Source organism: Mobula hypostoma, chromosome 3 (genome assembly GCF_963921235.1).
Source record: "Mobula hypostoma chromosome 3, sMobHyp1.1, whole genome shotgun sequence".
Taxonomy (NCBI): Eukaryota; Metazoa; Chordata; class Chondrichthyes; order Myliobatiformes; family Myliobatidae; genus Mobula; species Mobula hypostoma.
Genome location: NC_086099.1, coordinates 21,863,363 through 21,888,486, shown reverse-complemented (window position 1 = coordinate 21,888,486; position 25,124 = coordinate 21,863,363). Strand labels below are relative to the sequence as shown.

General features: G+C 41.0%; 1 long non-coding RNA gene across 1 annotated transcript; it reads left to right on the top strand.

Annotated features, from left to right (window-relative positions):
• The first annotated feature begins 413 nt into the window (after positions 1-413).
• On the top strand, positions 414-23,369 carry LOC134343363 (uncharacterized). The gene is made up of 3 exons (XR_010017211.1): positions 414-502; positions 13,893-14,098; positions 22,465-23,369. It is a non-coding gene; the product is annotated as an uncharacterized LOC134343363 (long non-coding RNA).
• Positions 23,370-25,124: the final 1,755 nt, after the last annotated feature.

Sequence of the window (25,124 nt, the reverse complement as noted above, 5' to 3'; positions counted from 1 at the left end):
TTATATTCCGCCTGGGTAGCCTCCAACCTGATGGTATGAACATCGACTTCTCTAACTTTCGCTAAGGCCCCACCTCCCCCTCGTACCCCATCTGTTACTTATTTTTATGCACACATTCTTTCTCTCACTCTCCTTTTTCTCCCTCTGTCCCTCTGAATATACCTCTTGCCCATCCTCTGGGGTCCCCCCCCCCACTTGTCTTTCTTCCCGGACCTCCTGTCCCATGATCCTTTCGTATCTCCTTTTGCCTATCACCTGTCCAGCTCTTGGCTCTATCCCTCCCCCTCCTGTCTTCTCCTGTCATTTTGGATCTCCCCCTCCCCCTCCAACTTTCAAATCCCTTACTCACTCTTCCTTCAGTTAGTCCTGACGAAAGGTCTCTGCCTGCAACATTGACTGTACCTCTTCCTACAGATGCTGCCTGGCCTGCTGCGTTCACCAGCAACTTTGATGTGTGTTTCCAGTGGCTTCTGCTTTAATGACAAGATTCCAGCGTTAGCAGGTTTTAATTATTTCTCACTTCTGATTACTCTTTTGACATGTTACCTGGTAGATTGGTCTGTTGAGAAGTGTAACAGAGCAGAATATTACAGAATCCACAACAACAATCTCTCACTCAGCATTAGCAAAACCAAAGAGCTGATTATTGACGACAGGAAGAAGAAACCGCAGGTCCGTGAGCAAGTTCTCAGTTGGGGAGGTGGAGAGGTAACTTTAAATTCCTTGGTGTTATCATATCAATGGATCTATCCTGGTCTCAGCACACAGTGCCATCAAAAGAAAACATGACAGTGCCTCTACTGTCTTAGAGAAGTTTGCTCAGGTTCAGCATGTCATCTAAAACTTTGACAAACTTCTATACAATCAGAATCAGGTTTAATATCACTAGTATATGTCATGAAATTTGTTGATTTGTGGGGGCAGTACAGTGCAATGCATAATAATAAAAACACTGCAAATAACAATAACTATATAACAAATATAATATCACAATAATAATAATGTACAGTGGATTCCAATTAATTGGGCCATTGGTTAATCGGGGCAGCTGTTTATTTGGGACAACTCTTAAAGAACAAAAACTAATAAAGTAAATAGCTTGGCTTCATTTATTTGAGGCACGATGCCACTTAATTAGGGCAGGAGACTGCTGCTTAACAGGTTCTAACTGGTGTTAGTCTCGCACACTCGTGTGTCTGCTAGAGGCTACCCTGTGCTGAGAGCAAACAGTTTTTAAGTAGCATTAGTTGCATATGTTTGCATTCAAAAAACAGTGATTTTTATCACTGATATTTGGCAAAAAAAATAAGCAGGAAGACAATTCAAAAATGTTTTGCTCTCTGCACTTCCAAGCATTCAGGCGTACATATGCCAGAAACAGCCAGGACTGAAAATGGAACAATTTCACTACTACAACAAGTTAGGAACTATGAAAAATTTGAAGGTATTGACAATTACCTTGAATGCTACAATGAAAATGAATACTTGGAGGATGCAATCATTGAAAGCATTGTACGAAGGCAGTCCATCATCTGCATTAGGTGTCTTCGTTGATTTTGTTCAATGCAAGCACTGGATGAATTCTTCTACCTATAACTATGAGTAGTACATAGCCTTATAGTACCCTAGTACTATTTATAATGTTCCAGCTTATCCTGTATTTTATTTAAATGCACAATTATTACTCAATTTGTCTTTTTTATATCTTTTTAACTATTTCCATAATTCTTTGGCTAATTGGGGCAGCTGCTTAATTGGGTCAAAATTTACATGTCCTCATGAATCCCAATTAACCAAAATCCACTATATATATAGCTGTAATCAATAAACAGCAGCCTGACATATGTATTGCCATTGTTCAAGAGATCTGAGGCAGAGTGGAGAGCCAGTGAAATTGCATCTGCTGTTAACCTATTGTGGTGAATAGGCAAATTGCAATGGGTCTGGATTCTTGCTTTGGCATGAGTTGATTCTGGCCACGACCAACCTCTCAAAGCACTTCATCACAGTAGTGCAAATGGGTGACATTCATTGATGCAGCTCATCTTGCTCTTCTTGGGTATTGGTATGACTTTTGCCTTTTTGAAGCAGGTGGGAACCTCTGACTGCAATAGTGAGAGATAGAAAATATCCTTGAACCTAACTGCCAGTTGGTTGGCACAAGTAGATGCAAAGTGGAGACTATCCTGACTGGTTGCATCACTGCCAGGTATAGAAACACCAGTGCCTATAAATGGGAAGCCTACAAAAAGTAGTGGACATAGCCCAGTCCATCGCAGGAATAGCCCTCCTTACTACTGAGAACATCAATAAGGAGTGCTGTCACAAGAAAGCAGCATCATGGATCTCCACCATCAAGGCCCTGCTCTTTTCTTGCTGCAGCCATTGGGAGGGATGTACAGGAGCCTTACAGTAGGTCTCACACCACCAGGTTCAAGAACAGATATTAGTCTTCAAGCACAGGCTACTGAACCAGCGTAGATGACTTTACTCACCTCAACTTTGAATAGATTCCACAATCTATGTATTCATTCATGTCCTCCGTATTATTTATTTACTTCTTTATTTTTAATTTACTAAATTTGTCTTTTTTGCACATCAGTTGCTTGTCCATCATTGTTTATGAGTAGCTTTTTTATTAATTCTATTAAGAACCTTAGTTAGACCTCACTTGGAGTACTGTGTTCAGTTCTGGTCACCTCACTACAGGAAGGATGTGGAAACTATAGAGAGAGTGCAGAGGAGATTTACAAGGATGTTGCTTGGATTGGAGAGTGTGCCTTAAATGGAATAGGTTGAGAGTACCTGGCCTTTTCTCCTCGGAGTGACAGAGGTGATCTGATAGGGGTGTATAAGATGATGAGGGTATTGATCGTATAGCCAGAGGCCTTTTCCTAGGGCTGAAATGGCTAACACGAGGAGACATGGTTTTAAGGTGCTTGGAAGTTGGTACAAGGGGGATGTCAGGGGTAAGTTTTTTACACAGAGAGTGGTGAGCACGTGGAATGGCTTCCAGCGAATGTGGTGGAGGCAGATACGATAGGGTTTTTTAAGAGACTCCTGAATAGGGACATGGAGCTCGGAAAGATAGAGGGCTATGGTTAACCCTATGTAATTTCTAAAGTAAGTACATGTTCGGCACAGCTTTGTGGACCGAAGGGCCTGTATTGTGCCGTAGGTTTTCAATGTTTCTGTGTTTTTATTAATTTTTAGAGAAAAGAGATCATGATTTGTGCTCTAGCTTGTGGCTGGTGCATGGATATGCAGCTATGTACGCACAACACTGTTTCATCTCTTGAGCTGCCAAAAAAAAACTGCTTTTCTTAAATAAACCATGGTTATGACAAATCACATCATTTTGGAAAGTGAGCTGAATGCCTTGGGAATACAAGTGTGCTGGAGTTAATGTGATGACCTCTAATGCTCTTGAAATGGCATTGATTCCCACCCAACATCATCCCTGTCATCAGATACTTTCAATACAATCACATCTTCAAATCACTCCTCCAGCAGGTCCTCGATAGCATCCTCCATTTATCATCTCTATTTCACACTTGCCACTTCTTCAATTGCACCCACCCACCCTGATTTTTCTCAGTCCAGCTCTGTCACCTTACTTTCTAATAGAACTGTTGTGTATTTAATACTTCAGTAGTATTTGAGTCATATTGTAAATACACTGTTTGAGTAAGCATTTTTGCTCTTTACAGGTTATAGAGGTATAAATATGCGAATTGCATATGTCATCACACCACCACAGAATATGTGTGCATCTTGCTTAAAGCAAACCCAAGATTAGACCTGAATTTTGGACTCCCATGTCTTCCTTTGAATTAGTTTAATGATTTGTAGTCACAAAACATAGCAAGAATTGAATCGCTCCAAGAGACCCAAATTCTCAACTTTCATCAATAACTTCCCCCGTCACCCAATCCTCCCCAACAACTCTGGCACCAGTTCTATGATTCAATATTTCGGCCCTTGAATGAAAGCTCTAATCTGACCCAAAGCATAATTAGAGGCACATAGGCTTCAATGATCAGCCCCATCTCTAAGAGATAGCCCCAGTGTTTTCAAAGTTCAAGGTAAATTAATTTTGTGCAGGCCTTCACAGTAAACAAAGAAATGAAACATAGAATTATGGAACATAGAAATCTACAGCACATATAAGGCCCTTCGGCCCATAATGTTGTGCCGACCATGAAACCTACTCTAGAAACTCTCAAATTTCCCTACCGCATAGCCCTCTATTTAACTAAGCTCCATGTACTTATTTAAGAGTCTCTCAAAAGACCCTGTTGCATCCGCCTCCACCACCATCGCTGACAGTGCATCCTTTCTATAGTTTCTACCTCCTTCCTGTAATCGGGTGACCAGAACTGAGCACAGTACTCCAAGTGGGGTCTGACCAGTGTCCTATACAGCTGTAACATTATCTCTCGGCTCTTGAACTCAATCCCATGGTTGATGAAGGCCAGTGCACCATATGCCTTCTTAATCACATAGTCAACCTGCGCAGCAGATTTAAGTGTCCTATGGACACGGACCACAAGATCCCTCTGATCCTCCACATTGCCAAGAATCTTATCATTAATATTATCCTCTGCCATCATATTTGACCTACCAAAATGAACCAACTCACACTTATCTGGGTTGAACTCCATCTGCCACTTCTCAGCCCAATTTTTGTATCCTATCGATGTCCCACTGTAACTTCTGACAGCCCTCCACACTATCCACAACACAACACCCCCAACCTTTGTGTCATCAGCAAATTTACCTACCCATCGTCCACTTCCTCATCCAGACCATTTATAAAAATTACAAAGAGAAGGGGTTCCAGAACAGGTCCCTGAGGCACACCACCGGTCACCAACCTTCATGCAGAATATGACCCGTCTACAAACACTCTTTCCGTTCTGTGGGCAAGCCAATTCTGGATCCACAAAGCAATGTCCCCTTGGATCCATGCCTCCTTATTTTCTCAATAGGCCTTGTATGGGGTACCTTATCAAATGCCTCGCTGAAATCCATATACACTACATCTACTACTCCTCCTTCCTCAATGTGTTTAGTCACATCCTCAAAAAATTCACTCAAGCTCATAAGGCATGATCTGCCTTTGACAAAGCCATGCTGACTATTCCTAATCACATTATGCCTCTCCAAATGTTTATAATTCCTGCCCCTCAGGATCTTCTCCATCAACTTACCAACCACTGAAGTAAAGACTCACTGGTCTATAATTTCCTGGGCTATCTCTCTCTCTCTCTCTCTCTCGAAATTAGTGGGACAGGCAGCAACTATGGAGGGACATGAACAGTCGACATTTTGGGTTGAGACACTTCAGTTAACCTGCAACATCAGCTACGTATTTCCCTTCATAGATGCTGCCTGATACACTGAGTTCCTCCAGCTTTTTGTGTAAGACATCTCTTCCAGGTTGCATCAGTTCATATAGTGCATGGAAAAGGATGAAACATACAGAAACTGGAATGTTGCGTTATCTGTGGATACTTGATTTTGAGGGTAGCTGGCGGCCTCATATCCTAGAGATATAGCGACATGCTTATCCTTTAATACTTTATTTAAAATTTTCAGTTTTACAAAGACAAAATATATTGAAAACGTTCAAAACAATACAAAGCTGGAGCACAGATAAAACAAATCAAGAACAAAAAAAAACAGACAAAAAGGCTGCCGGCCAATTTACAAGATTACCTAAATAAACCTTCAGATAAAGAGTTGACACAATAGTGACATCACGGAAGCAATGTAAAGTAAAATGAATAAAGAAATCCCGTTAGGCACCACACCCACTCATGAGACTAGACAGGTCAAGGTCACTATGTATGTGAGGTAATATGACACTGAGCCAATAAGGGTCCCCATATTCTCCCAAATGTATTCTGTGTATTGGGTTTGTGCAGAGGCCATCTTTCCATTTGTATAATAGACAACATCTCCTTGAGCCAGTGTGCGAAGGTGGGTGGAGTAGTAGACTTCCAGATCAAAAGAATTATTTCTTAGTCACCACCATTCCTAGATGCAGAGCAATCTGCAGCGACATGCTTATCCTAACATGCAAAGCCAGCTCTGGCGGACGGGGCGGACGAGATCTACAGTTTGATCCAATGGCCAAGAAGACAGTTCTGCAACGCTTCATAAAGACTGAAGGGCGTGACAAGACACAGAAGACATCATGGTTATCCACTGGAACAAAGGACAACCCCAGTTTCTGATGCTTCTTCTTACCACTGGAACTGGACTTACAAGATTGAGAGAGTGGAATTTCCCCAGTGCACAGATTTTCTGTCATTGTCAGACGCAATAACCAACCACCATAGTCACATTTGATTATGATATTGCATTGAAAGTTTGCTGAATGAGGTAAAACTCCACTTAGGATAGGTTAGTCTACATGGACATAGACTTGGAGGTAACAGGGAGCTCGGGCTAAAAGGAAATGTTACAATTGACTTTTGTTTTCAATAAAATAAGTAAGAATTACAGACAAGTATTTTTTCTGCATTGAAGCATCTTGACCTGTAGGTATCCATATACATTGACAATTAATACTTTTCAGCTCTGTTGGAAGTTGGAAGGTGCATGTCAAACATCTGCTCTCTCACTGTGAGGCAGCAGTGAGATTTGTTTACTTTCTATACAAACTGGCATCTCAGCTTTTCCCCTCTTGCTGGCAATTGTTTTGGAGGATGCTCCTTTTCATTAGCTGCACTCATCTCATCGATCTGTGACTCCATCAGGGCCAAGATGAAAAGGAAACCAGACCAGGGTTAAGGACAAAAGAAGTTGAAAGAAAACAGCCGATGGGTTGAGGTTTGCTCCCTGCCGTTTGAGAATGGGAGGCAGAAGAAAAGTGTCTCTGAACTTTACTGCCCATGAATAGCTACTGGCTTGAATTTCTAAACTTAACCTTGGAATAGACGAGCTCAATAGTGTCAGCTGGCCACCATTCACTGATAGTTTTCAGCAAAAATGAGGTTATTTACTAAGTCGTGCTAACAGCATGAAGCCAGACGTTGCAGTCTACTGAATGACGAAGAAATGAGAAGGGAAAGTTCGGATTAAAAATTTACTTCGGATATCTGGGACTGAAAGTACCATAAATAATATACGACTGTCTCCATTTCTACGATTTGGTTCGATTGACATCACGTAAAGTTTGATCAGTAAGTTAGAAGATAACACCAAAATTGGAGGTGTTGTTGACAGTGAGGGTGTTCATCAGGATTTCAGAATCAGAATCAGGTTTATGATCACTGGCAGCTGACGCGAAATTTGTTAACTGAGCAGCAGCAGTTCAATGCAATACATAATCTAGCAGAGAAATAATAATAACAATAATAATAATAATAAATAGATAAATAATCAATCAATCAATTATAGTATACGTATATTGAACAGATTTTAAAAATCTGCAAAAGATATACCTGAGGTTACTGTAGGAGGCGAGGGAGGAAATTGCTGAGCCTCTGGCAATGATCTTTGCATCATCAGTGGGGACAGGAGAGGTTCTGGAGAACTGGAGGGTTGCGGATGTTGTTCCCTTATTCAAGAAAGGGAGTGGAGGTAGCCCAGGAAATTATAGACCAGTGAGTCTTACTTCAGTGATTGGTAAGTTGATGGAGAAGATCCTGAGAGGCAGGATTTATGAACATTTGGAGAGGTATAATATGATTAAGAACAGTCAGCATGGCTTTGTCAAGGGCAGGTCGTGCCTTACAAGCATGATGGAATTTTTTGCGGATGTGACGCAACACATTGATGAAGGAAGAGCAGTAGATATAGTGTATATGGATATCAGCAAGGCATTTGATAAGGTACCCCATGCGAGGCTTACTGAGAAAGTAAGGACCATAAGACAAAGGAGCAGAAGTACGCCATTCGGCCCATTGAGTCTGCTCCGCCATTTTATCATGAGCTGATCCATTCTCCTATTTAGTCCCACTCCCCTGCCTTCTCACCATAACCTTTGATGCCCTGGCTACTCAGATACCTATCAATCTCTGTCTTAAATACACCCAATGACTTGGCCTCCACTGCTGCCTGTGGCAACAAATTCCATAGATTCACCACCCTCTGACTAAAACAATTTCTTCGCATTTCTGTTCTGAATGGGCGCCCTTGAATCCTTAAGTCATGCCCTCTCGTACTAGACTCCCCAATCATGGGAAACAACGTTGCCACATCCTCTCTGTCCATGCCTTTCAACATTCAAAATGTTTCTATGAGGTCTCCCCTTATTCTTCTAAACTCCAAGGAATACAGTCCAAGAGCGGACAAACGTTCCTCATATGTTAACCCTCTCATTCCCGGAATCATTCTAGTGAATCTTCTCTCTACCCTCTCCAACGTCAGCACATCCTTTCTTAAATAAGGAGACCAAAACTGCCCACAGTACTCCAAGTGAGGTTTCACCAGCACCTTATAGAGTCTCAACATCACATCCCTGCTCCTATACTCTATTCCTCTTGAAATGAATGCCAACATTGCATTCGCCTTCTTCACTACTGACTCAACCTGGAGGTAAACTTTAAGGGTATCTTGAACGAGGACTCCCAAGTCCCGTTGCATCTCAGAACTTTGAATTCTTTCCTCATTTAAATAATAGTCTGTCCGTTTATTTTTTCTGCCAAAGTGCATAACCATACACTTTCCAACATTGTACTTCATTTGCCACTTCTCTGCCCATTCTTCCAATCTATCCAAGTCTCTCTGCAGACTCTCCATTTCCTCAGCACTACCGGCCCCTCCACCTATCTTCATATTGTCAGCAAACTTAGCCACAAAGCCATCTATTCCATAATCCAAATCGTTGATGTACAATGTAAAAAGAGGTGGCCCCAACACTGACCCCTGTGGAGCACCACTGGTAACCGGCAGCCAACCAGAATAGGATCCCTTTATTCCCACTCTCTCTTTCCTGCCAATCAACCAACGCTCTATCCAGGTATGTAACTTTCCCGTAATTCCATGGGCTCTTATCTTGTTAAGTAGCCTCATGTGTGGCACCTTGTCAAAGGCCTTCTGAAAATCCAAATATACAACATCCACTACATCTCCCTTGTCTAGCCTACTAGTAATTTCCTCAAAAAATTGTAATAGGTTTGTCAGGCAGGATTTTGGTTTAAGGAATCCATGCTGAGTTCTGCCTATCTTGTCATATGCCTCCAGGTACTCTGTAACCTCATCCTTGACAATCGACTCCAACACCTTCCCAACCACTAATGTTAAGCTAACAGGTCTATAATTTCCTTTTTACTTCCTTGTCCCCTTCTTAAATAGCGGAGTGACATTTGCAATCTTCCAGTCTTCCGGAACCATGCCAGAATCTATCGACTTTTGAAAGATCATCGCTAATGCCTCCACAATCTCCACAGCTACTTCCTTCAGAACATGAGAGTGCATTCCACAAGGAGGCATAGGATCCAAGGGGACAATGGTTTGTGGATCCAGAACTAGCTTGCCACAGAAGGGAAAGAATAGTTGTAGATGGGTCATATTCTGTATGAGGTCAGTGACAAGTGGTGTGCCTCAGGGATCTGTTCTGGGACTCCTACTCTTCGTGATTTTTATAAATGACCTGGATGAGGAAATGGAGGGATGGGTTAGTAAGTTTGCTGATGACACAAAGGCTGGGGGTGTTGTGGATAGTGTGGAGGGCTGTCAGAGGTTACAGAAAGGCATTAATAAGATGCAAAACTGCGCTGAGAAGTGGCAGATGCAGTTCACCCAGACAGGTACGTCAAACATGATGGCAGAATATAGTATTAATGGTAAGACACTTGACAGTGTGGAGGATCAGAGGGATCTTGGGGTCCGAGTCCGTAGGACACTCAAGGCATCTGCACAGGTTGAATGTGTGGTTAAGAAGGCATACGGTGTATTGGCCGTCACCAATTGTGGAATTGAATTCAGGATCCGAGAGGTAATGTTGCAGCTATATAAGACCCTGGTCAGACCCCACTTGGAGTACTGTGCTCAGTTCTGGTCACCTCACTACAGGAAGGATGTGGAAACCACAGAAAGGGTGCAGAGGAGATTTACAAGGATGTTGCCTGGATTGGGGAGCATGCCTTATGAAAACAGGTTACGTGAACTTGGCTGTTTCTCCTTGGAGCAACGGAGGATGAGAGGTGACCTGATAGAGGTGTATAAGATGATGAGAAGTATTGATCGTGTGGATTGTCAGAGGCTTTTTCCCAGGGCTGAAATGGCTGCCACAAGAGGGCACAGGTTTAAGGAGCTTGGGAGTAGGTACAGAGGAGATGTCAGAGGTAAGTTTTTTACACAGAGAGTGGTGAGTGCATGGAATGGGCTGCCGGCAACGGTGGTGGAGGCGGATACGATAGGGTGTTTTAAGAGGCTTTTGGATAGGTACATGAAGCTTAGAAAAATAGAGGGCTATGGGTAACCCTAGTAATTTCTAAGGTAGGGACATTTTCGGCACAAATTTGTGGGCCGAAAGGCCTGTATTGTGCTGTAGGTTTTCTATGTTTCTTAAAAACAGAAATACTGTATATTTAAAAAGTGAGTTAGTGTCCAAGGGTTCAAAGTCCAGTTAGAAATCAGATGGCAGAAGGGAAGAAGCTGTTCCTGAATTGCTGAGTGTGTGCCTTCAGGCTTCAGAACCTCCTACCTGATGGTAACAGTGAGAAAAGGGCATGCCCTGTGTGCTGGAGGTCCTTAATAATGGATGCTGACTTTTTGAGACACCGCTCCCTGAAGATGTCCTGGATACTTTGTAGGCTAGTACCCTCTGCAGCTTCTTTCAGTCCTGTGCACTAGCATCCCCCTCCCCACCCCCGCATACCAGACAGTGATGCAGCCTGTCAGAATGCTCTCCACGGTACATCTATAGAAGCTTTTGAGTGTATTTGTTAACATGCCAAATCTCTTCGAACTCCTGATGAAGTAGTCTTGCCTTCTTTATAACTACATCAATATGTTGGTACCAGGTTACATCCTCAGAGATCTTGACACCCAGGAATTTGAAACTGCTCACTCTCTCCACTTCTGATCCCTCTATGAGGATTGGTATGTGTTCCTTCATCTTACCCTTCCTGAAGTCCACAATCAGCTCTTTCGTCTTATTGACATTGAGTGCCAGGTTGTTGCTGCGGCACCATTCCACTAGATGGTATTTGAGCTATGCCAAGCCACACAGTCATGTGTATAGAGAGAGTAGAGCAGTGGGCTAAGCACACAGCCCTGAGGTGCGCCAGTGTTGATTGTCAGCGAGGAGGATATGTTATCACCAATCTGCACAGATTGTGGTCTTCCGGTTAGGAAGTCGAGGATCCAATTGCAGAGGAAGGTACAAAGGCCCAGCTTCTGCAACTTCTCAATCAAGAGTGTAGGAATGATGGTGTTAAATGCTGAGCTATAGTCGATAGGATATAGACATAGGTGTTTGTGTTGTCCAGGTGATCTAAGGCCGTGTGAAGAGCCATTGAGATTGCATCTGCCGTTGACGTATTGTGGCGATAGGCAAATTGCAATAAGTCCAGAGCCTTGCTGAGGCACGAGTTCAATCTAGTCACGACCAACCTCTCAAAGCAACTTTATCACTCTAGATATGAGTGCTACCGGCCGATAGTCATTAAGGCTGCTCACGTTATTTTTCTTAGTCACTGGTATAATTTCTGCCTTTTTGAAGCAAGTGGAAACTTCCACTCATTGCAGTCAGAGGTTGAAAATGTCCTTGAATACTCCCGCTAGTAGTCTAACATCAGCCTCTGAGACAGCCATCACAGGGTCATCAGGTGTAGCAGGGATCTTCACAGCTGTAGTTGTGTTCTCCCTTTCAAAACGGGCATAGAAGACGTTGAGTTCATCTGGTACTGAAGCATCACTGCCATTCATACTATTGGGTTTCGCTTTGTAGGAAGTAATGTCTTGAAAACCCTGCCAGAGTTGCTGTGCATCCGATGTCGCCTCCAACCTCATTCAAAATTGTCTCTTTGCCCTTGAAATAGCCCTCCTCAAACCATACCTGGTTTTCTGGGACAGGCCTGAGTCACCAAACTTGAAAGCCTCATATCTAGCCTTCAGCAGATGACATACCTCCTGGTTCATCCACGGCTTTTAGTTTGGGAATGTCTTTGTAGGTATGCACTCATTCGCACAGGTTTTAATGAAGTCGGTAACAACTGCAACATACTCATCCAGGTTCGAAGATGAATCGCTGAACACAGTGCAGTCCACCAACTGAAAGCAGTCCTGTAGGCACTCCTGTGCTTCCCTTGTCCATACCCTCTTGGTCCTCACTACTGGTGCTGCAGTCTTCAGTCTCTGCCTTTACTCAGGGAGTAGAAGTACAGCCAGGTGATCAGACTTCCCAAAGTGAGGGCATGGAATAGCCCTGTAGGCATTCTTGATGGTGGTGCAGCAATGGTCCTGTGTGTTGTTTCCTCTGGTATTGCAAGTGATCTATTGATGGTAATTGCTTAGTGATTTTTTCAGACTGGTCTGGTTAAAATCTCCCAAAACGATGGTGAAGGCATTAGGGCGCGCTGTTTCGTGCATGTTGATCCCATTGCTCAGATCATCTAAAGCCTGATTGACATTGGCCTGAGGTGGAATGTATACTGCTACCAAAGTGACCCTGGAAAACTCCCGTGGTAGGTGAAAAGGACAGCACTTAACTGCTAGATATTCCAGGTCTGGTGAGCAGAATTGGGACAGCACTGATATATTTGTGTACCGAGAAGAGTTGATCATGAGGCATACTCCTCCACCTCTGCTTTTGAGAGACTCTATAGATCTATCCTGATGGTGTATAGTAAACCTGTTGATCTGATCACTGCATCCACTACGGATGGGGTTAACCAGGATTCTGTGAAACAAAGGACACACGTAGTCCTAATGTCCCTCTGATTCAGCACCCTAGCTCTGAGATCATCGATATACAGTGGGATATTGGTCAGCTCAGTGACTGAGTTGACGAATAGCAAATGGAATTAAATTGGCTGAGAGCAATGTGCTGCATTTTGGGAAGGCGAGTCATGGTACAACTTTCACAGTGTCACTGGGGAGTGTTGTAGAATAGAAGGAACAAGGAGGAGAAGAGCATGGTTCACTGAAAGTGACATTGCAGGTAGGCAGGGTGGTAGAGAAGTCTTTTGGCACACTGCCCTTCATCAGTCAGGGCAATGAATATTGAAGTTTATGTTACACTGCAGCTGTGCAAGATGTTGGTCAGACTGCATCTGGAATATTATCTTCAGTTTTGGTTAACATGTTATTAAGCTGGAAAGAATGCAGAGAAGATATACGAGGATTGGAGGGGCTGACAAAAGGAGAGAGGCTGAGCAAGTTGAAACTTTTTTCACTGGAGCACTGGAGAATGAGGGTAATCTTACTGAAGTGTGTAGAATTATCATGGGCACAAATAGGGTGAATGTATGCACTGTTTCTCAAGGCTGAGGAATCAAGAAATAAGGGATATAGATTTACGATGAGAGAGGATAGATTTACGGGGCAACTTTTTTATCCATAGAGTGGTCAGAGGAAGTGGTTAGAGCAGGTAGATTAACATTTAGAACACACTTAGACAGGTACATGGGTAGGAAAAGTTTAGAGGGATATGGCTAAACACAGGCAAATGAGACTAGTTTAGACGAGAAATCTTGACCTATTAAGCCAAAGCACTTGTGTCCATGCTGTATGACTCAGTGACTCTCAGTCAGATCGGCTCTTGGACAAATGTCAATGTAGGCCTTAGCTCATTAGTTAAGATCTGCGTCACTTTTCAAAGCCCAGTATAAGGTGCATCACTTTGATTTTGTTCTGATGCAGGGTGTCCTGGAGTGTCAAACATTTATTTATTTATTTATCTATTTATCTATTTAATTACTGGGGTACAGCGTGGAAAAGGCCCTTCCAGCCCTTCGAGCTGCACTGTCCTGTAACCTCCAATTTAACCATAGCCTAATCACGGCTAATTACTCTACCAACCAGTACGTCTTTGGACAGTGGGAGGAAGGTGGAGCATCGAAGGAAACCCACACAGTCACGGGGAGAACATGCAAGCTCCTAACAGACAGCGGCAGGATTGTAATTCGGGACACAGGTACGGTAAAGCTTTGTGCTAACTACTACGCTACTGTGCCATGTTTACCCTCTACTGATGGTGCTCAACGTCCTGAGTTCCTCCAGCTTGTTTTTCCAGATATCAGCATTCCCAGCATTCCCTTGTGTTTCCATTTGATGTCTCTTGACCTCCATGCTTATTCTACATGTTTTCGGCAGTGTGCAGTCCATGCAAAAAGTATTCTAGAGTTCCTGTGTCTCAGAGTGAAATACCTCGCTTCCATTATATTAAAATGGGTTAACTCCTCTGCAAGACTGCAGTGATTTTGTTTTTGGAAGAATGAATTATTATATTGTAACTAAGAGTCCACAATAGAATTCAATTTCTGTGCAGACTAGTATGTATCAAAGCATTTATCAGCAGTCTAAGAGTCCTTCCAAACATTCTCACTACTATGTCACTATCAAGCTCTACTTTGTGTTACAGTAGATCCAAAGGAGGGGAAACGGAAATAAGTTCAAACTACAAGTTCGTGTAGATGCACCTGTAGCAAGAACACAACAAATGCTGCCCAATTTCATGAAGTAGGCAGCTGTACAGTCAAGGCCTAACCTGCAAGTCCAAAATGTCACATCCCAGCATGCCATGAGAGAACCAAGGGCTCCATAATCACAAAAGTTGCAAGGAGTTAGAGGCAGAGAGTGGGCTGATGTGACTTTGATAAGATTAAACATATCTTTTCCCCTTTGAGCGTTGAAATTCAGAAGCTACCAGCTTCTACAGCATCATCAGGACAGAATTCACTCCAAACTCTTTTGACATTCTAATAATCTCATGGTTGTTGAGATTAAACCCATACAGACAAATCCAGTGGTAAAGAAAAGCTCTGATAGTCTGTTATGCAACCATTTGAAAATCTAGATACTTTGGCATCGATCTTACTGAGTAATATCTGCTGTGGTCCCTTCCACTCATTGTGACCCTGGTTCCCATGTTCCCTTCTACTCATCAGGCCTCCATTTCCTCTGCTCTCTTCTAATCACCCGGGCCCTGTCTCCCATTTCCACTTTAACACACTGGAGTAAAGTTTTCTCCGATCCCTTCCTTTAATTGGGGTTCGAGTTCCCCTGCTCTCTTCTGTTCATTCAGGTGATAGACTCCTCCACTCCTTTTCACCTACTGAGGCCTTACTTCCGAAGCAGTCACCTGATTCTATTTCTTACACCTACTTGAAATTACTGGGGCTCTGTTTACGATATTTCCAAATCCTTCCTGTGCATTGTTCACCAATTGTGTCCCTAAAGGGCAATTATTTTCCCTTGCAGTAGTACAAAACTCCATCTTTTTATCGTTCAAGGTCTAAAAGCTTCTGGTTTTGCAGAGAATGAAAGAAGAGATTTTCATGTGTTGAAACAAATAGTCGGGGCCTAACCTAGTTGCACTGAAAATCTATTACATTTAAATTGCCTCTGAGGATCCTTTCCCCACACCCCTACAGCAATCAGTTATGCCTTAAGGCAGTCCATGATATTCACCGGCTATTTCACCTTGCATCCATGTTAAAACTGCCCTGAGGAGATTGCATGGATCCTGCCCCCACATGGCCATTTGACAGGCTGCCAATCTTTTGCAAGCAAAAGTAACAGATTGCAGTAGTTTTCATGTGTCGTGCTAGATTTCCAGTATCTGAGGTCCATTGTGCCTCCATTAGCCCTTTTATATGTTGTATTTTGCAACTCTTGAAGCATCTCAAAGCTTCACAATCCAGGCAGTGTTTGTGCGCTCACTGCCACTATGTAATAAGAAACAGAAAATCTTCTTTCTAGTAAAGGGTACATATTAATCCCAAGATACTGGGGAGAATTTCATTGTGAAACTTTGAGATAATTATTGCAATTTATTTGATATTGGCACGGTAGCATAGTGGTTAACGTAACCCTTTACAGCATGAGCTGTAAGATTGGGGTTCAATTCTGCTCGTTCCGTAAGGAATTTGTACATTCTCCCCATGACTCCTGGGTTTCTTCCAGGCTCTCTGGTTTCCTCCCACATCCCATGGGCATACAAGCTAGCGTCAGTAAATTGTGGGCATGCTATGTTGTTACTGGAAAGCGTGGACACACTTGTGAGCTGTTCTCAGTACATCTCAGACTCCATTGATGATTTGCATCATTAGCGCACCTCACTGTTTCAATGTAAATGTAACTAATAAATCTAAATTTAAGTAGTTTATTTGTATGTCTTCCTACTCCATATATTAACCTCCTCTTTGGTACTGCATTAAAAGTCTACATAATCAAGGTCTGTGGAGTTCTCTTTATCAGTGGGCTTAGATACTTCCTCAAGGAAATTTAATTGCTTTGCTAAGAGTAATCTTCCTCACTCTCCCCAACAACATGCCTTCCACCACCATACATCCTGCCTACTCACATAAACCCATAGTTACCTTGATATTCTCACACACAATTCTGCAATACTCTTCAGGTTTCAAAGACATAGCTTGACATGAATAACAAGTTGAAAATAACTGATTAAGATGCTGGAAAACATGAAAGATGTATTCCACAAGGAAGAAGAAAGTTAATGGAAGCCCAAAGCTGAAAGTTGAAGTGTTCACAACAGACACATTTTTTTAATGGATACCTGTGTACTGTAATGAGATAGTTGGATGACGGACGGTATGTAGGCAACAGAAGTTGCTTAATATATCCTTACAAAAAAAGACAGCTCATATAACTTTGCAAAAAGCATTCAGTAAAATCTAGTTTATGAAATCTAATGTTTCCTTGCGGTGTTCTCTGAGAGTACAACTCTAAATAGGAGATTGCATCTTGAATAAATCATTGCCTCAGGCTGGAGACACAAATTGTTATTTTGTTGAAAGTGCAGGTCTCGAAATTCTCACTAGATCTGCTTTCCATCAATGGTTTAGCTACATTTTCTTACTGCTTTAGTGTGAATTTCCCCCTAAATGTTGGTGCTTATCAATATGATGGACATCAGCCCACCCTGGACACCCAACATCAAGTTCTCCCAGGCTGGAACAGCAGAGGTTAGTTATGAAACAAAACTCACTTTAAATTCAAAAGCAAAATACTGAACATATTGCAGATATGAAAAAAAGTAATGGAAATTAGTAGCAGATCAAGAAGAAACTAAAGAGAGGGAAGCAGTCCTAGGTAACCTGAGTGAAAGGAAATGTTTGAATAGGTTAGGAATTTATTCCCTGGAGAGCAAGTGAATGAGAGGAAATCTAACATAAGGGAAATCTGAAGGTGAACTTCTTCGTTCAGAAGATGGTGCAGCTGTGGAATGAGCTGCCGCCATAACTGGTATGTGTGAATTTGATTGTAACACTTAGGAGAAGTTTGAATAAGTACATGGATGAGAGGGATAAGGAGGACTATGGATAAGTTGCAGGTATGGTAGATGGGTCCAGATAGAAGACCAGGTTAGCATGGGCTATAAGACCATAATATATAGGAGCAGAATTAGGTCATTTAGCCTATCAAGTCTGATCCGCCATTCTCTTTAATATACCTAAAGACATGGCCTCCACAGCCACCTGTGCAATGAATTCCACAGATTCACCACTCTCTGGCTAAAGAATTCCTCCTCATCTCCATTCTAAAAAAGACACCGTCTATTCTGAGGCTGTGTCCTCTGATCTTAGACTCTCCCACCACAGGAAACATTCTCTCCACATGCACTATATCAAGGCCTTTCATCATTCGATAGGTTTCAAAGAAGTCACCCTTCACTTTCTGAATTCCGGTGAATACAGGCCCAGAGCCTGCGAATGCTCTTCATGTGACAAGCCATTCAATCCTGGAGTCATTTCTGTGGGCTGAAGGCTCTGTTTCTGTGTAGTAGCACTCTATGGCTCTAAGATGGAAAGAGGTTAGAGGTGTGGGGCAAGGGAGTTGCAAAGGGAACACAGGACCAGACCAGTGAAAAGGTGTATGGAAGGAGAGATTGAATAATGCTGAATTAAAGAGGCTAGTGAGGGGTTGCGGGCAATAAATAAAAGTTCAAAAAGAAGTAGATGAATAACTCATGAATTAATCAGAAGAGGGAACGGAAAAATAAGTAATGCTGGAAATGTGAGATTCAAGACTGGAAAGACTGATAATCTGAAACAGTTGAAAGCAATGCTAAGTCTAGAAGACTGTGGTGTGTTTAGCTGTAAAAGGATGTGCTGTTCCCCAAGTTTATATCAACATTCACTGGTTCAGTCTAAAAGGCAAAAGATATCAAAATAAGAGTGAAAAATTAAAGAGACAGGTATCTGGAAGCTCGGCATTGCCCTCGCAGATTAAAAGAGATTTTTGACAAAATGGTTGCACAGTTTGCATCCGTTCGAGAAAGAATCACAATGCAGACCCACAATGAAATGCTGAAAGAAGTGCAATTGAAGAAGTTCCACCTGAAAACAAATTAACGACCCCTGAATGGCAGACGGTAGACACTGGTGGAGAACGGAATTTGAACAAGAGCATGCTGTGATTGCACAGTCTTCCTGGGATTCTGGAAAAGGAAACACATGGCATTGAATTGAAGATATGGTAAGCTCTGAAAGATGATGCGTTGAATGCAGAAGATGGTGGACAGAGGATTTGGACAAGGGGAAATCTATGTTTGTTCTGAATGAAAGGAAAGGAAGAGAACGTGGTTGCAAAAGTAATATATGGTAGAGAGCTCTGTCTGTCATGCTGGAAGGGAAATCGGGGTTGAAGAAACAGGAGAAGATGTTGGAAGAAAAAGTGCGAGAATTGAGATTTTTGAATAAATGTTGCAGAGAAATAAAAACTGGGCAAATGGAATGGAGTTTTTGCAGGAACGAAGGTGGAACCAGATATGGTCAAAGCTGGTGAGATCAGGGATCGAACACCAACTCCGTAATATTGACATTTCCTGCAGTATCTATGTTGATACTTCAAGGAACTTCAATATTTAAAAAAAGGTAGTGCAGATTCCCTTGAAAAGCAGCAAAGTGCATAATTCCCCAAGGTCTGATGGAGTCTATTCCAGAGCACTGAGTGCAGAAAGGAAAGGAAATGATGAAGACTTAATTGAGATTTTTGTATCTTCTTTCGCTCAGATGAGGTCCCACAAGACTGGGTAAAAGCCAGCAAACACAAACTGTGAACATTTCAGCTGTTTATTGTTTCCTGGACCATTGCTAACTTCTTCCCTTTACCTTATGCTAAATGCCAATCTTATGGAATATATTTTACTCAGCATGATGTTTTAATCCCCCTATACCAGCAACTCAAACCTAAAGGAATATACTATATATTTTGAGGGGCAGGCCTTTAATGCACTTGCCTATTTTTATATCCCAAATAGGGTTTCCAAAGAAGCTGCTTAACTTTGGGACAGTCAAGATTCAATGGGAGGTATTGAGAGATCCCAGAGAACTGTGTTTAGACTATGCAAGGTAGAAGATAAGTTTCCAAACATACAACCCATTCCTCATTGTGATTGCCCTTGCTTCATGACAGATAGAGCACTCTACCATGTTGTTGTATTCACCATAATTCCACGCCCCCTCTCTCTCCCCCCATACAAAGAAAACAAAATATAAAAGCAAGGATGTAATGCTGAGGCTTTATAACACATTGGTCAGACCATATTTGGAGTCTTATGAGCAGTTTTAGGCCCCATATCTAAGACAGAATGTGCTGGCATTGGAGAAGGTCCAGAGGTTTACGAGAATGATCCCGAGAATGAGAGGCCTAATGTATAAGGAGCTTTGGATGGCTCTGGACCTGTACACGGTAGAATTTAGAAGACTGAGTGAGGATCTTATTGAAACCTACCAAATATTGACAGGCCTAGAGAGAGTGGGCATGGAGAGGACGTTTCATACAGTACACATGTCTGGGACCAGATGGAGCAGTTCAGAGTAGAGAGATGTTCCATTAGAACAGAGATGAAAATTAATTTCTTTAGCCAGAGGGTGGTGAATTTGTAGAATTTATTGCCAAAAGTGGCTGTGGAGGCTAAATCATAGGGTATATCTAAAGCAGAGATTGACAGGTTCTTTATTAGTCTGGGCACCAAAGGTTACGGGAAGAAGGCAGGAGAATGGGTTTGAGAGAGAAAATAAATCAGCTATGATAGAAACATAGAAACATTGAAAACCTTCAGCACAATACAGGCCTTTGGCCAACAATGCTGTGCTGAACATGTACTTACTTTAGAATTTACCTAGGATTACCAATAGCCCTCTATTTTTCTAAGCTCCAACTAAGCTCCAGGAGTCTCTTAAAACACCTTATTGTATCTACCTCCACCACAATCACCAGTAGCCCATTCCACTCACTCACCACTCTATGTGTAAAAAAACTTACCCCTGATATCTTCTCTGTACCTTCTTCCAAGCACCTTAAAACAGTGCCCGCTCATGTTAGCTATTTCAGCCCTGGGGAAAAGCCTCTGACTATCCACATGATCAATGTCTCTCATCATCTTGCACACACTCATGATGGAATTGCAGAGCAGTTTCGATGGGTCAAACGGCCTAATTCTGCTCCTATGTCTGTTGGTCTTAACACTGTCTTTACTGGCAGGTTTGACGATCATGTTGTGGTTGGTCCTTTGTAAGAGAAATGTGACAATTTCAAAACAGGAAAGAGAATAGTGAGTAAGTGGACTGGAAACGTTGAGAAGGTCAATGTCATTCAAGCTGTTTGTGGTAGATATTTCTATATTCTGAAGTACTGGATGTTGTGAAGCACTTGGAGAAAATGTGGACCAGAACAACTTTGGGAATAAAGAAGTTTCAGGCATTGGAGAGAAATTTTAAAAATATCAGTGTAAATTTCATATAATTTCTCCAATATATATGTTAATCTAAACTACAATTCTATATCCCCACTATGTACATGATATTTTTAAACATTCATCATTATTTGTATGGAGCTGCAGCCTCCCAGAAGAAATGTGAGCTCCTTCTGAATCCACAGTGGTTTTGCTTCCCTCATAATAGACATCCATAAGACTTGTGCATTCCTGCCATCCTGCTCAGCTTCTAATTGCCAGAGGCTGACAGCTTCACTGGAGTTACCCATTCAGGACATAAAGTTTGCCAAAGGCATTTAAGGCCTGTACCTCAAAATAGATAATGCATTTCCTCTGATCCATTGAAGGCGGTTGAAATTTTCAGAGCGACAAAGACTGGCGTGTTCAACTGCTCAATATTTTCAGGACCTTAATTAATGTGTGTGAAACAGAAATGTTCTTTATTTAGACCAGGCAGACACATTATGGTGTTGTAAGTATTCTGATAAGTCACACAAGAGGACACAATGTTCAATGTATGGTCAAAAAATAATAATGGATTGGTTTAGTTTAAAATCAATGTTCTGCATATTATAGTCAGCTCACAAAAGCTATAAAACTCAGCAACTAATACAAAATTGGTGATGTCACTAATCACTGCATCAAGAGGATTGTTAAACCTAACATGGAATGCGATTGTCAAAATAAATAGCAGTTTCTAGAATTTCACTGCTGTAGTACTACGTTGGGTATAGTTGTTTCCTGGACTTTCAGTATGCCAACTGTTAAAATTCATTAAGGAATTGAAAGACTAGTTGAAGATAATTGCTTAAAATGATGGAGATTAGGTTGTAAATTCAAAAAGGCTTGGATTGGGAAGCAGAAAATATATCAAAATATAAAAAATCAATCATATATTCAAAAAAAGAAAGTAACAGCATCATTTAGTGACAAAGTTCATTATGATAAAGAATTTCAAATCTCAGCATATTAAAGAAAATCTTTGAACCAATTTGCCAGGTCAGCAATACTGAGAAGATGCCTGTCAAACTATAAATGTATAAGTATATACTTCTGCTTAAATTTTTTAATAAGAAAATAAAACATCTTTTAAGAACCATCAAAAAACACAAATTTCATGAAAGATTTGATAGACATTCTGGAAGCTGCTAGAAATTTTATATTGTACCAGGTCACCAAAGCTAACTGAAATTGAATCAGGAAAAAAAATCATTATAAGTGATATTCTAATTAGCAGGGGAACAAATATGTGTAATTAAGTGTTAGGCAAAAAAAACTCTATGCCAAGTAAAACAAGCACCACAAAGCAGGAAAAATAAACACAAGTGCAAAGTAGCAGAGTAAAGTCACTGATAAGCTATCTTTGAAAAAATAACTGACAAAAGCAACCTTCAGTAACATCTTTACAAGGTGAACTTTGCAAATATCACAAATGGCCAAAAATGCAAAATGCAAAGGATGCACAGTTCGGCATTGGACTGATGACTATGATAAACAATTTCAAGAGCTGCAAATATCTGGTGATTAAATCCCCAGTGCTACGGAAATATGATATGACCACATTGATGAGAATTAATGTGTTTTTTTTTCCAATTCAGGAACAGGCCCAGGATATTTAAAAAGAAGGACCAGTTCCTGACATACATCTTCTTTACGGTTACACTGACTTATCTGAAGGCATATGGAAGAACTGTGCAATAGAGGGTGACAACAAAGTTTATTAAAAATTGCTACAGTAGCTTTATAAGATAATGGAATGTAAATTACAAAAGTATGATTTGACAACAGATTACAAAATGGATACACAGCTGAATGTCGCCCAAGCATTGAGCTGAAACTGCCTTGCTGAAACAGATAGGCAAGATGAGGAAGATAACAAAGCAACCATACACACGATATCCTTTCTCCCAATAGCAAGAGACTCAGCGAGATGACAAAGAAAATGTAGAAAATCCAGTAGTAACGATCTGGAGCTCATGCCTTCAAGACTGAGTCAATCAATGCTTTCGAAAACAAATTGGATAAGTACCCGAGGGATATAATTTGCAGGGGCTCTTCCCTTAAAGGACCCAGAGAACTAAGTATTTTTCCTACAACAGGCCAGTAATTTCATGATTACCTTTACTAATTATAGATTTTTTTTTAAATCCCAGATTCATTATCCCAAATGCAGATAAAATCAAAAGTTGATGCTGAGATGCTATAACATTAATACTTCCATTTGTCAAGGGATTGACATTAGGCTTTGGAGCATGAAAAATCATATATTGGTAAAGTGCCTCAAAGAAGGAAAGGAGTTACAAATCCAAGGACTCAGCAAGAGATGGCTTCTTCAAGTTTGTTATGCTGTCAATATGCAATATACATGCAAGCAAAAAGCCAATTAAAGCACGTGACATTTCATGTCAAACTCTGGCATAAGTTATGCACTGATATATTGGAATTTAATTTAAATCAATATTTAATCATTGTAAACTACTTTTCAATTTTTTTGAACTTAATAGGTTAATCAATACAATCAGTTGAAATGTGATTGTGCATTATTGGTACTGTTTGGCTGATGTGGTATTCCAATTTCACATTCCAGTACAAAAATAGAGGATTCAAAAAGTTTTGTTCATTCATCCCTACATGCTCATGACCAAAATACTACAGAACAATGAGAAAGTAGTGTAAAGTGTTCCAAGTGCAAAAACACTATTGATGGAAGGAAACAACAGGAATTCTGCAGATGCTGGAAATTCAAGCAAAATACATCAAAGTTGCTGGTGAAGGCAGCAGGCCAAGCAGCATCATGCGTTCACCAGCAACTTTGATTGATGGAAGGTCTGCCTTTTCCATATAACACCCACTCTTGAGAACCAAAGGCCTTAACGTTGATGAGAAAACTTTTCCAAGAAGTTTCAAGCACACTAAAAAATCTTCAGTATACCATAGTAACACCTACAAAATGCTGGAGGAATGCAGCAGGTCTGGCAGCAACTATGGAAAAGAATCAAGAGTTGATGTTTCTGGCTGACACCCTTCAGGATCTGTGAGGCAGGCGATGTCTATATTTTTCTGAAAGAATCCCAAATCACCTTTGCCACTGAGGTACAAAATGTATTCCTTTGATGAATTTTTGCTCAGAAATTATGGTAAACTAACTAGTTAAAAGCACTAGTTTATAACATAATGGTTATTTCTATATTAACTATCCATTCATACCCTACCGATTTCCTGTCCCTTACCCACCATTGTTATCGCAAATATGTGTTGCTTGCACTTACTTTAACGTAATAGTCTTTCAGGGTTTTAACAACTTAAATATGAGATTTAACACACAATTGAAAAAAAAATTAAATGGAAAATGTAACAATTTACACTTTAACAGAAACTAGAGGTGTAAATATGTACCCACAAGCAAAATAACCTAAAAAAAACCAGCAGATCTTCAACAACAGGATAAACAGACACATGTATATATCCGAAATAATGAGAAAATAGAAACAACCTCATCAAAGTGCAAGTAAGAAGCGCTAACAGAGAAACAGAAAAAAAATCTGAAATACTAGAATAGCAAATTTGAGTTTGTAAGAGAGAACTGAACAGAAATATACAACCAAAACAAGAAGCTGCATTAACAGTTCAAAGTTCAAAATTCAAAGTACATTTATTATCAAAGTATGTATTCATTATACAACTTTGAAATTTGCCTCCATACAGACAGCCATAAAACAAAGAAACCCCAAAAGAACCCGTTAAAAGTAACAATAACACCCCATACACAGAGATAAAATAAAGTCGTGCAAACAATGAAAGTAAGCAAACAGCATTCAGAACTGAAGTTTTATGAAAGACATGAAGCCAGGCAAGTACAGCCTACTTCATCGTAGAGCTGAGTAAACTTTGTGGGATCATAGATGTGAAGCCAGGCATCACTGTAGCAGGAACAAGGAACACGTCACAGCCTCAGTTCAACGCAAAGCTACATTACTACATAATAGTGTTTTTTTTAATATTATTTGAACATTATGTTTGAGGACAAAAGACGCATGGAAGTCAATAAATTGCATAATAATGTTGTATGTGATCAGAGTCAGTGATCAGAGATAAGATAGCTTCCTATATTCTAAGCTCATGAAGCAAACATTATGAATTAAACTTGATACATGAAGTAGACTCTTGAGAGTTAGTTCAAGTATGCTGAACACCTCTATAAAAACTTTGAATCGACTGAAATTCTCATTTGCAATTTCAGTCTCTCATTAGCGATTTC